At 40.6% G+C, this 14887-nt stretch overlaps 1 long non-coding RNA gene across 1 annotated transcript in view; it reads right to left on the reverse strand.

Annotated features, from left to right (window-relative positions):
- Positions 1–7021: 7021 nt before the first annotated feature.
- Positions 7022–14887, reverse strand: part of LOC116828670 (uncharacterized) — a 108673-nt gene continuing 100807 nt past the window's right edge. Inside the window, exon 4 of the long non-coding RNA XR_012657273.1 lies at positions 7022–7156. This is a non-coding gene — a long non-coding RNA (uncharacterized LOC116828670). The remainder of the gene's footprint in view (positions 7157–14887) is intronic.

Genomic DNA, 14887 nt, shown 5'->3' on the forward strand with positions numbered 1-14887 from the left:
ATTGATGTGTTAATCTGCCTCCAGCCCCATCTTCAGTAGACAACCACACCATTTCAGGTCACCATCAGGGTCTCTGCAGTCATCTCTCATGAATTCTGCAGGTCTCATTCTGTCTCTGATGGACACAGTCTGTAGATATTTCTTCTTAAATGCACAGGACTTGCAGGCTGCCTCCATTGCAAATGTCAGAGAGGATGAAAGACAAGAAGATGGCACAAGTGCTTGAAGTATGATATTTGATCTGTAGTGCACATAAAGAGAATCCTACTCATCTAGGCTTTTCCCAGGACAAAGGGCTGGTTGTATGTCAAAGAACTTTCCCTTGTAAAATTATAACTAATGTAAGGTGGTGGGACATATTCTCATTGTTCCTATCCCTGGATTAGATAGCAAATGATTAGATAGCAAATGAGTTCCTAGCCCCGAAACAGATAGCAAATGAGCACTCATGCAACAGGAGTTTCATTTGGAGCAGCTCCCCTTAGTTTTCATTCCCTGTTGAATCAAGCAGATGTATGGAAGGCAAACCACCGAGTGCACTGGGTAAGTATGTGGGTTGGATCTTATTCACTGTTTGCAGAAGGTGCAAAAATATCCTTTGAAATAACACTGTTAGAAGGAGGAGAGAAATCTAAGTGTGTGGGGGGAAGGGCGAGGGAGAACAGGGTGTACCTCTATTTGGAGACAATGCTACCTCTCTGCTAGAATTCATGATGCTGTGTTAACACATTTCCATATCACAATCCTACTGTGTACAATGTCTTCATTCTTCATGTAGTTCTCAAAAATCAGATATTTGATTGCACATCTGGAGAAAAATTAGTCAACGTGTCACACCTGACACGGTAGGGCTGTTCACTCCTGGCAACGGGTAAAGTCGGAGAGGATTTTGCAGTGATCACTCGATTTGTCCAGAGAGGGAATAAAGTGTGGGGGAAGGTGCATTTCTGTCGATAGAGAACAATTGCTCCCTGCCACAGTGAATTCATCCACTGAGGCTGGAGTTAAGAACTCTTCACTATAATCTGTCTTACATTTTTCCTTCCTTAGCTTCAGGCCATTGCTCCTTGTCCTGTTATCTTCTGAGACTCAAGAATTCCCTTCCTTCATTTATATTACTATCTTGGAGGTATTTATAGACTATGATCAAACTCCCCTGAGTCTTCTCTTTTTGAGACCATATAAGTTTAGTTCCTGCAGTCTCTCCTCATATCTCTTATTCTGTAATTCTTCTGTTATTTTTGTTGCCCTTTGTATTATCCCTAATATTTTAAACACTCTTCCTAAACTCTAACTATCTGAACCAAATACAGGGTCTAGATGCTGGAGCACTGAGAAGCACTACTATCACCCTAGTGTACACTACTCAGTCCCACTATATATTCATCCAATATCTGCATGGACTCACCTCCCCCCCCTTGATATTATGCTGTAAGCTGTCAATTTGCCACCTACCATCAATCATTAGATGTTTGTTGTTGCCTTTATCAGCCCTCCCACCCCTGCAGAAGTTCTGTTTAGTTCCACTCCTTAAAGTGGTAATGTGTATTTTCAATAGAGTTTCAACCTGTTGCTTACAGCATATAGTTCCTGTCTTAACAGGCCCCATTGCTGTTTGGTATGCTCTTCCTGTGACTTGGCTATCCCTCAGATTTAGACATCCTTGGCCAGCTTGACCATGATGGTGACTATGCATCATCTCCTGGGTGGTTGATGAAAACAAAAAATAATATTGCCCAATAAAAAGTCCATAGAAGATAACTCAGTTCCCTAGTAACAGGCTGGACACTCTGGGCCAGTTTTCAGAAATGACCTGTGGGTGCAATCACCCACAGGCAGCTGAAAAATGCAAGTGTGAAAACCTGCATATACAAACCCAGCAGGAAGGTGTTAAATATTTCTACTGCACTCACTGGTGTTACTGCTTGAAAAGCGTATGTGCAGATATAAACATGAATGAAGTTACAAGTGCACAAAAGAAGGTCAGAGGAAGAGGGTGCGGCTTGCTTGTAAATCTTTTTTGAATCTAGTCGGTTCCATTGTGAATGGGATTTGAATATGTGCACTAAGGGCTCAATCGTGCAAGGTGCTATCACTGTAATATCTTTTCTCCATTCAGATATTGGAACGCACAAAACTGGTGTTTGACGTCTGTGAGAACTGAGAGCACTTACCATCTTGCAGGATAAGACCCTCTGAGAGAATTGGCTTAAGCGAGGGTGAACAATAGACCAGGAGTTCCTTTATTGGGTTTGAATGGCAGGTTTCAAAAAGGGACCTGCAGCGTTTTGTATTGTACTCATAGGTGGATACTTCCAGTAAAAGAGACAGAACACAATGTATTTATATTGGGACATATCTGTAGATAAACTGGCTATATACTGAACAGCTCTTTATAAGAATGCGGAAGGTTCTGTGGAGTTAGCAAGAAGAGCATGGAGTGTGGTGATATGTGGTAAATAAAATGAGTTTGTGTTAAACTCGGCTGTCAGAGATGCTTAAATGTATTGCATAATAAAAGGGGCATCCAAACAACAAGTGAAAAGAAGACCTCATAATTTTCAGTAAAACTCCAGGGCAAAAAAGTAGAAACAAATTTAGAAGGAAAAAATGGATTTGAGAAGAGTTCAGGTCCATGCTGTTTCAGTTATTTGGGAATGTTGTATAAAGACTGATTTTTCTAAAATATAACTAATAGGTTAGTCATTCAGTCTGTGATACATCGACTTCCCATGTAGACGAGGCCTCAGGCACCTGTCTAGATGTCTGTCTCTCCCTTCAGACTTTAGAACACACACAATTGGGATTTGCCACATCAGTTGCTTGATGTTTAGACTCTTAACTACTGTGATTTAAACCCATTAGCCTCTTTATTCGTAATAGTAAAGCACTACATTTAGGGGGAAAGATTTCTCATTGGCTAGGGTATCAAGGAAGCTTATTTTCAAAGACAATGAAAATGTTGTTTTTCTCTTTGACGAGGACTTACAGCTTTGGCTTTGCTGCACCTGTCTATTATGGTCTGGGTGATAATCAGTAGCTATAATAGTAATTTAAGTCACAGAATATGTATATATAAAATATAATTTCCACTAAATGCCTCTTCACTTTGCCATTTGCCTGTCAGCAGGAAATCATCCTGTCACCAGCTCTATTTCATTGACATTTTCTCTTAATTATACTTAAATGACAGGAAGAAGGAAAAACTAATATTTTATTGTTCAGAGAAGCATTTTGAAAAGAATCATTTACAGGGCTACATCAATAAAGTAGAGAGGGAGTTCTGTTCTTAGCGGAGTCGGAGAAACTCTAATTATTGCAATAAGAAAAACTGATTACGCTGCTTAAAACCTGGAAAGTAAACCAAGCCTCATAAAGGCATGAATGTTATCTTCCCTACCACAACCTGGTCTTTTTGTTGGTAGGCGCAGAAAGCTGACAAAGTTGGGCAAATGGTCACCAAACTGGCTCCAGGGAGTTTCAGCGGAGCCTCTCTCGGAGACTTGTTGCACTTCTTGGTTTGCCTCTTGGTTCACTTCACTGGATGGTATCTTGTAAAATAAATATTTATTATTCATATTAATTGTTGGTGCAAGTAGGTTTTTTTTTTGTTTGTTTGTTGTTTTTTTTTAAAGGTGGTTGTGTTTCAGCAGAGCATGGAGTTACAAACCCAACACAGTGTGCTTTGGACACTGCCGTTCAAAGGAATTAAAAAGTAAATTGGGAACAGTTTTTGAATTCTATCCAGCACACTGGTGTAGATCAGAGATGCTGAATGACTGGCCAAATTATTGGCCCCTCTGTAGCTGTAGGTTCAGGACAAAGCAGGGATGCAATATATGTTATCTTCTCTATATGTATCTTCATAACAGTGGAATCTGAGTGATAACCATGTTTTAATTACTGGTGAACTCAAACAAAAAGTAGTTCACATTTACCTATCAAGGAGGAATCTCAAACAGAAGCAAATTTTAGAGGGGTGTAATCTACTTTTAAAAATTATATTACAGAAGAGCTGGTCCTTAGTTAAGGGTGGGTTGAATTCTGCATTGAAAGCAGAGATTCTCAACCATTCTTTTTATGTGTGAAGATTACAGTGTTTCCTACCACAAATTACATCACTTACTCTTGAGCATAGAGTGAATTTAGTTTATAATTTAAAATTAATGTAAAATGATTCCTTTAAGAAATTTAGCACTGTGTGTCAGACCATTTTTTGTTTCTAATGATCTTAATAGTAGTCTAATGTAGAACCTTCAGAACTCCCATACAGTTAAAACTCACTAAGATCTTGTGCACAGGCAACATTTTAAGGTTTGGGCGGGGGGGGGGGTTAAGGATTTTGCCATAATTCTTAATAATTGAAAGATTTTTTTTCTGCAGAGACTGACAAATAATTTTCTTCTACATGGATTTCCATGAGGAATTCCTCTCTTTTAAAATGTCTACCATCTCCTATTGTTCTCAGTGGGAGTGACGCCAATGGCTGGTGACCAGCAAAGATGCCTTCTTTTTGGATGATCAGCCCCTCCCACTGTTGCTACTGCCAGTAGCAAAAGAAGAAAAGCTGCTTCATCCCCTAAACTGATCCTATTATGTACTAATCATATCTGTATGGTTATTGCATGGTGTCACTACAGGCCAGAAATAAGGTTGGTTGGGTGCCTACACTGTACATTTCTGCTCTGTAAGATGTTTGGATTTTTGTTTTAAGTTTAACCTTACCTGGGTTTTTTATGCTTGGTGTGTTAGATAATTACAACATCCCTATAGCTTTTACTCTTACCTTGCTGATATGTACTCAACCTGAACTCCAATTTAAGATAGCGTTATCTGGCAGTATGTTTATAATGATGAGTACAGCCTTGTGTGGGGCAAAGGTTGGACAGTCCTGCAGTAGGTTTATGCAATACCCAGTTGGTGGTATAATTTTTCAGGGCTAGGGGTAGTCTGCTCCTGAGTAGGCTACTTATTTTATTCTCAATGAAAACTCATCCCAGGTAGATGCAGCTAGCAAATGGGGCTGGTTTAGATGGTCATATAATTTATACAGTGTGTATCTATAATATATACAATCTGGTACAGTGATCGTGCTTAAACTTGCCAATATCAACTCAGATAAACATAAGTGTAACAGATTTATAATCCCTATTAGTATGCATAGTATGCATTGCTTAACAAAAACAACAACAAAGTTCTTTGCCTCTGTGTTCACAAGAGAGTGAGTATAGGAGACAGATGCCAGAAATAGTTCCCAAGGGATGCTGAGCTACTACTTAAGGACACTAGGATCTGAAGTGTGAGAAACTCTAGAGCCAGATGAAATCCAACCCACAAATTGGAATGAAGTGGCCGAAAAGGGGAAAATTTAGCTGTTTCTTTAACTCTTTCCCAAGAAGGATGGACCCATTTACAGTTGGGAGTGGAATGTTAGGGGTATGGAAGAGAAGGAAGTGTCAATTTATTTTAATTGGTGTATTTTAATAACCTTCCATACCCCCACTATTGGTTGATGATGAAGCTAGGATAATGATTGGTTTTGCTTTCTAAAATCTTCTTCTCCACCCTTTCTTCTCATGCACGTCTCCAAATGTCTGAAGGGGGTGTTAATTTAGATCCAATTTTCATGCACCTGTCTTATCTTTCAAGTGCCTTACTCGCATTAAAACCCACAAATGCTACCAAAGTACAGCCAGTAAACTGTAGAGACACACACGTAAATAACTCCCCCAGGCCCCCTCCACAAAACAACAAAATACCTTATAAACCTTCGTGACCCAGTGCAGCCCCAGTTGCACCCTCAGTCACTGATAAATGAGCAACACCCACCAGTACAAGGGGTGTGTTTTGTTTTTCTTTTTAACATTTGCAAATATCTTCTGGGTCCAGGTCTTTCTTTTTCTGCCAAGTGGTAGTGTTAATACAGTAAAACTTGAGAAACATTCCTCTGTTGCAGTGTAATGCCAAAACTACAGACAACTGCCAGAAATTCACGTCTAAACCAAGTTTATGGGAAGCCAAAATTCACTAGTGTTTGCTTTCTCCAAACATGGTTGTTTTTGCAGTGTTTTAGAATCCATGAATTTGGAGGCATGCTCATGTAATTTCCATGTATTTGGAAATTGGTGAAATCCTTAAGTGTGGTCATAGGAGGAGGGGCAGACAGGGCCGGTGCAATCATTTAGGCAACCTAGGCGGTCGCCTAGGGTGCTGGGATTTGGCGGGGTGCCATTTTCTTTGACAGTGACTGCGATGGGCGGATCTTCGGCCGCCCCGTTCGCCACCGGCATTTAGGCGGAGGGAGCTGGGGTAGGGGAGCGTGGGGAGAGCCGCCTGCAGCAAATAAGGAAGGGGGGGGTGGCACGCAGGGGAACTGATTGGTGCCGCAAGCCTGGGAGGCGGGAGAAGTGAAGCGGTGATGGCGTGCTCAGGGAGGAGGCGGGGCAGGGATGAGCTGCTTCACTTCTCCCACCTCCCAGGCTTGCGGCGCCAATCAGCTTAGGCGCCGCAAGCCTGGGAGGCAGGAGAAGCGAAGCAGCGATGGGGTGCTCGTGCATGGAGCAGGGGTGAGCTGGGGTGAGGGGGGTGCCTCAGGGCAGAGGGGGGAGCTATCGTGGGGGGGGGATGCAAGGTGGAAGTTTCGCCTAGGGAGCAAAACATCCTTGCATCGGCCCTGTGGGCAGATGCTCACAGGTGCCAATTGTCACAAGGTTATTGAAACCAATTACGTCAATGGAGCTATGACAATTTACAGCGGCCGAGGGTCTGGCCCAAAGGATTATTGGTGGCTACTCAAGTTGTCATGGTGGGAAAGAAGTTTTGGAGGGTGGAGCAAGACTTAACTTGTTCCGTTATCCCCAGCCATGAACTCCCCTCTCATCCCCTGGCTTGCCTGACCAGCATGATCTGCTTACATCTGCAGCATGCAGAGCTCCTCGTATAGAAACCACAAGTCTTGTTTTCTTATGTTGTTTTTATGTATTGCATGGTGTCCCTTGGAAAAGCCGTTCATTACCTTGTATAAGTTCTTATATGACGACGATGGTGATAATTCAGCTTGTTTTGCTAGCCATCTTTTCACTTTTCTTTCTTCCTGCTTCATCAGATTATCGTTCATGCTCTTCATAGTCTCAAGTGATCTTCGAATCCTTTTCAGCTGAATGACAAGAGAGAAATTGCACAACCCTTAACAAGTTAGTTTTCTACAATTATGTCAGTGGTCTATGTACATGTAGGGGGAAGAGTTGACCTATTGCAAAATTATCTGACTCACTGGAGAAGTTAAATCTTTTATCTTATTTCATAGAGGTAAGAAATCCACAGTAGCTTTCTTAGGTGTCTAGGAGAATAAGAATATTGTTGTTAAACTGCTGCCATTTTCACATGGCTCTTATTTAGAGAGAGATCTCCATTAACGTTTTTTTGTTACAAATTTGTACCACAAACTGCCTGGACATTTAAGGGAAATAAGTATCTTATTTTCTTTCTCCATACCTGAAATGACTCCCTGTCATTGGAGACCCTCAAGGTCTTAGCTCTTTTGTTGTCCAGCCAATCCATAACACCACTATCCATGGCCTTCCAGTTTGTGTCAGCCATTTTTTATCTTGGAGGCGGGGTGGGGGGAGCCCCCTAGTGTGCTTTCAGAAGTAATTGGGCCTGTCTGTGCAAAGAGATTAACTGCAAATGGCTTACATGATTGCCCTACATTTTATAATAAGCTCAGCAATTCTATGTAAAGGCACCTACTGCTGGCCCATGTTAATGATGATGTAGACTGTGGATACAGAACTGTGAGGTAGTAATGTGGGTTTTCTTGCATATGCCTTGGAATGATTACCTGGCAACCAGAATGAAAACATTAAATGGACAGTGACCTCAGTAAAAGAGCAAAGCTCGCTTACCCAATTGGAATTTTGTAATGTACTCATCTTCATCTGATTGGTACTGATATAAAAACTGAAGGCAGTTAAAATAGAGTATTTTAAACAAGGGAATATTTTATGGAACAACACTAACTGTTGTTTAATAAAGGCTCCTAGTGTATATTTTACAGACTGCAAACTTGAGGTACTATAAAAGACCTCAGTGTGTTTATGTGATTGTAAAAGCTTTTTCAAAATAATACTGAGGCTCCTTTCTCTTACCTCTTGTCTCTTGCTGGACCATTGCCAGTCTGGAAAACATTTTTCCCTAATATATACACAAAATTAGAAGCATTTTCTCCTTCCACGTAGCTGAATTACCAAAAATCACCCTTTTGGCATAAGAATATCACCTCCAACCATGGGGATATTACACCTCTCCCTCGACATAACACTGTCCTTGGGAGCCAAAAAATCTTACCGCGTTATAGGTGAAACCGTGTTACATTGAACTTGGTTTGATCCGCCAGAGTGCGCAGTCCCGTCCCCCCCGAGCACTGTTTTATCGCTTTATATCCAAATTCGTATTATATTGGGTGGCATTATATCGAGGTAGCAGTGTATATGCTTTCTTTCCTGTAGCTTGTGTCCACAAGGTTACAAGATAAATTTGTCCATTGGCTGTGATAAATAGGCAATTTTCTGCATTTTTAGGGTACAGTTTTCAGAGAGGTTTTAAAAATTGCACATCTAGGCACTTCCATGGACAGATCAGGTACTTAGCCAAACAGCTGAATATACACAGTTGGCTATGAATGCCAAGATTCCAGGTGCAGATTTTAAATGTTGATGTTGGGACCAAAACCCAAGCTTGAGAAGCTGTTACGTCAGAAATGAACTCTCATTGGCAAGTATAGAGAAATTAGCCCCTACTGCATGACGTATTCCTTGAAAAAGGTGTGTATGTGTTCTGGGAGGAGGGGAGAGGTTGTATTGTTTTCTGTGGAAAACGGCCTGAACCAAAACCTCAGATCTAAACACTCCCAGACTAATCCAGATCCAGCCTGGGTCCATGGCTAGGTTCCAATGTGAGCTGCTCGCTGTGTTTGCATGTCCCATTTTTTATGGAGCTTCATAAACTAATTTGTTCCAAAATATCTTGGTGAGCTAGCTACGTAGTACTCCCGATGGGTAGAATGAGAGACTGGGAGGTTAAGTGATCTGTGAAAGGCCACAAAGTGAGGCAGTGGTGGATCCTGGAACACCCAGTCACCTGCACTAACCACTAGAGCTTAGTCTTTTTTGTGATTGTAATGAAGAAGTACAGGAAAGATATCTCCTTAGCTAGTCCTACAAACTTGCAACCTTCTACCCTGCAGTGTTGAATTCATAGCTATAGATTGATTATAATGAGAGTGGTTTTAGTTTTCATATGGGGGGCGAAAGGCGAGAGATGAGGGATTGTAGGTAACAAGGTAAAGGTAGGAGCTTTAGTAGTGTTCACAGATGGTAACTGTTCTAGGAAAGGAAGGAGTCTGAGTCTGTTTTCAGAGCTGTATTAAATTAAACCAGTAAATCTTTGGAAACTGCAGAGAAATCATTCACCTACCAACATCTCTCACAAAGGTGAAACTCAAAACAAAAATACACAAAAAGTTCGAATTCACTAATCTAGGACTCCAAGGGATTTTAGGACATCTAATAGCTTGATGAAACAGGGTACTCAAAGGAAAGTGTTTCCACTGGGAGGTGGATATCGATAGCAACCAGCCTACATTAAAACCATTGGATGAGGAAATTAACTAATGGTTGGTGATGCAGTGTACTAAAAGCAGGCTTAATGGAGAGACTTGTGGTCTTTTACGATTATAGGATGTGCTAGATACCAGACCAAGAGATTAGGTAATGTATTTGTTATTGAATGAGAATTTAATCACATTGTCTGAGAAGTTCAGTATTTCATAATATCAGCTGGTATAGGTTTTTCTAGGCAGTATGAGTGAGAGGATCTGGACATGAATTTCTGTAGCTTTGGCTGATGTGACATTTAAATACAAGAATAGATCATCCTGGGGAAACTTACCATAGGGAAACTTCAGTATGAATATGTTCTCCTCGAATATTTTTTGATTTATAAAAATCTACTGTAAAAGCCACGTTTGAGAACTCCTGAAGATGCAGTTACAATTTTACACATAATTACCATACTATTACTCTCAAATGGCCATTTAGACATGTTATTGACAATTTGCCAGCATGAGCACAAATCAAGTACTTGGCACCTTAATAAATTTGCCTGTTAATTAATTAGACCATTTGAGTCTTAGACTGTCTAGTAATGAAACTACCTTTACCCTCTAATAGGCAGTGAAGGAACAGTGTGTTGAGCCTGCACCCTTAGGATTCTGTCAAAAGGGTAAAGACTAAGGAGTCTTCTCCCATAAATGGTGTCACCCACAGGGCCAGGGGTCAGTGGATCTGTGGGAAAAGCTTAATGGCCCTGTTAAAGTTGACAGACTCAGCTGATCTGGCTACCAGGGTGAGTCCTCAGAATAGCTCTGCATCTCTGCACAGGGTCTGAGCCCCAGAAAACCTATCACATACCCAAATCCCAAGACCCTACATTCATATCAGCACTTAAGTGTCCAAATTAAAACACCAGTGTCTGAAATTATTGCTTCCCCTCCTGACCCCCAAATTCTACAGCACAAGGACTTTAAAATAGTCTGAAATGTTGTTTCTGTGGTTAATGTGTCTGGCTGTTAGTATGGTAGTACCCCTATAATTTAATTTAGAAAAACAGTGGGATATTTCAGAACTAGCAACATTAGAAATTGAAGTCTATTTATCTCCAGCAAACATATAGCTCAGACAATAACCATGCAGACTTCTCCCTATTGCTCCCTCATGTGATATTAACCCTGGGCAGGAATAAAAGAATTCATTTTGTGGACCTGCTTCAGAGCAAAGATTACCTATTGTACTTAATTATGTCTTGTGAGTAGAAGGACTGGGTGCAGCTGGGAACCAAGCTGAGGATGCCAGACCTGCTGCTCCCAGGACTTCAGGATAAAGTATCAGCATTCTTCATTTTCTAGGCAAAACAAGAAGACTCCTATAGCTTTGTTTTTGGGTGTTTGTGTGTTATGTGCTGCATGGCATTCACTGTGCTCAGTCAATCCAAGAATTACAATTCTTGAGATATCCTGGAAGCACAATGTCAATGTGTACTATGGCGTCCTCATAGAAACTTGACATATTGCATCATAATGGCCCTATGCCAACATGTACCAAACTCTGGTTTTCTAGAAGACTTCGTATATATTCTGGATATTTTATATCTAGAAAATAGAATCTTCTTCTGCCTTACGTTTTCTAATCTAGATTTGAAAAGCCACCTTTTCTAAAGGGTCTTCATCCAGCCTCTAATTTTGTCCTTGTAATCAATGGAATGTATTGCTGATGCATGACATAATGGATTTGATTTTATTGGCACAAATGTTGGTGGAGGTCTCTGATTTGCAGGTGAAATTAATTTCTCCTGTAAAATTCCAGTCACAAAGTGAATATATTTGAAATTTGAGCAGCACTATTTTACTGCCACTAAGAGTGATGCTCTAACTACCTCAGGACTCTAGTGAACTATTTTTAGCTCTGACCCCATCACACGTGCTCCCTGACTATGCAGTTGAAAGCTATTGCTCCAATGGTTTACAAAACTTGAGGCTGATCTCATTCTGGAAATTCAGGTGGGGGCAAATTCCTTGGAATCTGTTGTCCCAGATCATGATGTCATTTTAAAGAACATTTTAAGGTGGGAACTGCAGTTTAGATAACTGCTAACGGACTCTAAAATGGTCTAAAACCCCTTTAACTTAAGCTTTTTTTCAAATACTTTGAAGCTTAAAATCATTATTGAATCAATACAACGTATTATGATGGATAAGGCTGTGACCTAGTTTCAGTGCATGAATTTTACAGACCTTGAAGTAGTGATTAATTTGATTTCTCAGGGTGTAGCCCTTTAGATTTTTGCTTGGAGTCTGAGTGACACCCCACACACACACTTGGCCCCACCCCCAGTTAACTGAAGACTGAGTTTTGCCCAGTCCAATTCTAAATTAACTGTAACTTCTCCTGCATTTTTGTTTTGTAACCATTGCAATTAGTTAAGTTACTAGAATAATAATGAGGATGTGGTTGGATCCCATTCCCTGACTTATCTCATTGCTTCCCAGAGAGGGCAGCTAGGGAATTATTTACCTTTTAATTGTAGTTCTCTGAAGGTGAGAGCCTCTAAGGATTCATGCTCGTGGGTCAGCTGGTGTGACCTTGGGTACTGAATAACTAGATTAAATGGTAAAGTTTAGAACTGGTCATAATGAGTTAGTGCAAAAATATCCCCTGAGGGGTCTATATGGTATATCATAGCCCCCAACTCCCAGATCCTTTTCAGACTAATTATTATAATTATAACTTAAATAGGAATAAAACCCCAGCTCTCAAGGGATGGTTGGAGGATGAGTGTGGCTCTAACAGCGGACACCATATTCAGAGAACTCAATTATAAGCAAGTAATTTCCTTGTCTTCAAAAGGTAATTGGCCTTTTCTACATCCCTGTTCTTACAGATGATGGGGTAGTTGTATGTTTCTGCTGAGGAAGGCACTGCACTGCCAATAGGAAATTCACAATGTAATACAGAGAAATGAATATTAGCATTGGCCTGAATCTCTTTTTATTGAAACAAAAAAATGGCCTGAGCCCTCTGAAACACCTAGTAGGATACATTTAAAAAAATAAGTTCTTTCAGATCAATGTAGCTAAATGGGTGCTGGATTTACAGACCTGGAAATGGAAGTTTTTCATTCTCCCCAGGAAGGTACAACACAGTTGTCTTATAACATTGCTGCTTGCCATTGCATCTCATTGTGCTGTTGTTGAGAGACCACCTCCAGAGGTAAGTGTGTAATTTGGTTCTAACCGCTCTGCTGAGATGGCCAGCAAGTGGGCTAATTAGTGGAAAATGTGGCGGTAGATTCACTATGAAGAATTTTATCCTTCACGTTTTACATTCACACTCACATTCTATTTTTACTACACAATTTAATTCAACTGGCCTCAGAATAACCCTACCACATTGCCATTAACAAGACTTCCATGAATTACTCTGCATAGTTCACTCCCAATTCTTAATAGCCATATGCTGTGACCTGTAGACCACCCACAACACTAGCTTATAGCGCAATAGCATTTTAAAGAGAAATAGTCTGCCAACGTTTATTCAGATTCAAGAGTGAATTTTCATCTGACTGTGTTCATGACCCTTTCCTGTATATTTCCCTCTAATATTTGAGCACTCAAGCTTTATTAGCACAAATATCCAGAAATGGCAAATTTTGTGCTTGGATGCTTACCAAAGGAGAGCTGACTGACTGTGTACTTGATTGTAAAAACTCTGTGATTCATGCTGTGTTGGCTAGTTGCATAAGACAGTCAGGTAACAGAAACAATACCATATGGCTTACTCAGCTAACCAGCATAATTAGAATAGTAAATATTAGCAAATGATTTGGTCGTCATGCAGGCGGAAGGGGGTGGTGAAACTCAGTGGCTTCAGTCTCAGGTTTTTTTTTACGTTTCAAGGTTTGACTGGGCCTAGTAAGAAGCGTAAACACATTTGCCCCAGATCTGGCACTTCTTAATTAAACTATAAGCAGTGTGGAACTGGAGAGTTTCACCCAATCCCAGTCTGGACAGCACTGCTGACGACAAAAACAGAAGCTTCACTCCTATGCCCTCTTTTACATCTCCACAACTCTTCAAAGCCAGCTGACATCAAGCGCCCTTCTTTTTCAAAGCACTGCCCCAAGTGGAACCAAGCTGAATTCAAATTTCTGTCCTCACATACCAGTGGGCTCTCCCTAGCTGTGAGAGAATCAAAATTCCAGATCTCACAACCTGCACATGTAGCAGCTGTTTGTTTTTTCTAAAGCAGGGGTAGGCAACCTATGGCACGTGTGCTGAAGGCGGCACGCGAGCTGATTTTCAGTGGCACTCACACTGCCTGGGTCCTGCCACCGGTCCAGGGGGGCTCTGCATTTTAATTTAATTTTAAATGAAGCTCCTTAAACATTTTAAAAACCTTATTTACTTTACATACAACAATAGTTTAGCTATATATTATAGACTTATAGAAAGAGACCTTCTAAAAACATTACAATGTATTACTGGCTTGCGAAACCTTACATTAGAGTGAATAAATGAAGACTCGGCACACCGCTTCTGAAAGTTTGCCAACCCCTATTCTAAAGCAATCCCTCAGATCCTAACAGCCTTGCACTAGGGGAAAGGGTCAGGGCTTAGGCCTATCTCAGGTTGCTGTATTGTTTAATGCCATTGCTGGGCGTCCTGGAATATTCTAAGACCATTACAGTTTTTTAACGCAAAGCTGCATTACCCATACAAGGATGCCCATATTCAAACTCTCAGGAAGGTCAAAAGTGATTTGCTACCCGGTATATCTGAAATAGGCTTGTTGCTTCTGCTTCGTCAGTATCAGCAAACATTTAACTAGCAAATCTCCAGCTCACGTTTTTAACATCTCGGTCAGTGTCCTTCAATAGCAGAGCTGTAAAAGATGTAGTTACTATAGTAACACTTTCAGTTGCCTAAGTGACAGTGTTCTTATGATGTCATCAGAAAACAATCTGTTCCAATGAACACCTTGAACTCAGTTTATGTAAGTGCTGTGTCCTAATATAGTTCAGACTGGAAACAATGAGAAAACCATGTTTGCTGTGTAATTCCTAAACACTTCTTTTCTCTACAAAATGGAACACCTTTGCACATTTTAAACACAATTTAAAAAAAGAGCGAGAGAATACTTTGACCTTCTGTTCTAATGGAGTTATTTATGTAAAAATAGCTCTAGCTACAGTCATTTAAATCACAGTAACCAAATGATCTCATGCCTGCTAGCTCTACACTTGCTATTGGTGGGCTATAGTGTCTTACTAGACA

Source organism: Chelonoidis abingdonii, chromosome 19 (assembly GCF_003597395.2).
Source record: "Chelonoidis abingdonii isolate Lonesome George chromosome 19, CheloAbing_2.0, whole genome shotgun sequence".
Classification (NCBI taxonomy): domain Eukaryota; kingdom Metazoa; phylum Chordata; order Testudines; family Testudinidae; genus Chelonoidis; species Chelonoidis abingdonii.